This window comes from Octopus bimaculoides, chromosome 6, assembly GCF_001194135.2.
Source record: "Octopus bimaculoides isolate UCB-OBI-ISO-001 chromosome 6, ASM119413v2, whole genome shotgun sequence".
NCBI classification, from domain to species: domain Eukaryota; kingdom Metazoa; phylum Mollusca; class Cephalopoda; order Octopoda; family Octopodidae; genus Octopus; species Octopus bimaculoides.
This window is the reverse complement of record NC_068986.1, coordinates 37,447,217-37,448,006: the sequence shown is the minus strand read 5'-3', so window position 1 is coordinate 37,448,006 and position 790 is coordinate 37,447,217.

Genomic DNA, 790 nt, shown 5'->3' with positions numbered 1-790 from the left:
ATATATATATGCATATACATACATACGTACACACACACACACACACATATATATGTGTGTGTGTGTGTGTGTATATGGATGTTCAATTTATAGGGAAGATCCAGAGGAACAATTACAAAGTAGCTGATGTAACATAAGCGTCCTAAGAAATAGTGAACACACTTGCGTGGGAGTTAATTCCGGGGAGAAGCGAGACATGATTTGGAGAACATAAGAATAATGGAAAATAGAGACAAACGCTCAAGATGTTATTTAAATCATTTATATCACCATATCATCGACATATGTTTCAATGGATGCATTAAAAAAAATAAGTGTTTTTTCCAATGTGAACACGTTCTTTATAGGAGTTGACCAGTGTATGTTTCGAAAAGAGTATAAATAATTGTTCGTACGTACAAAGAGGACAGAATGATTCTTCATCATAGGGAAATGATCCTAATACAACTTACTAATCTAAGGAAAATTGTTTATTGGAGTCTTTGAGATGCAATAAACAATTTGCTCTAGAGTGGAAACTTTTATCAAGATTATTTCCCTAGGTGCCAACCAATTTTAAACAGTCTCAAATGTGACAGGCTGAAACTGCAATGATAATTTGGAAACTTGACTGATGAATAGAAGGCCACGAATGATCCGTCCTTGTTTTTTCTTGTCAGGTTTTGCATCGTCTACCTGTCCGCATGTTGTTATTTTCGTCCGTTACGTTCTTATTCCATTTTTCGGATTTATACATATATATATATATATATATATGTATATATATATATATATATATATATATATATAT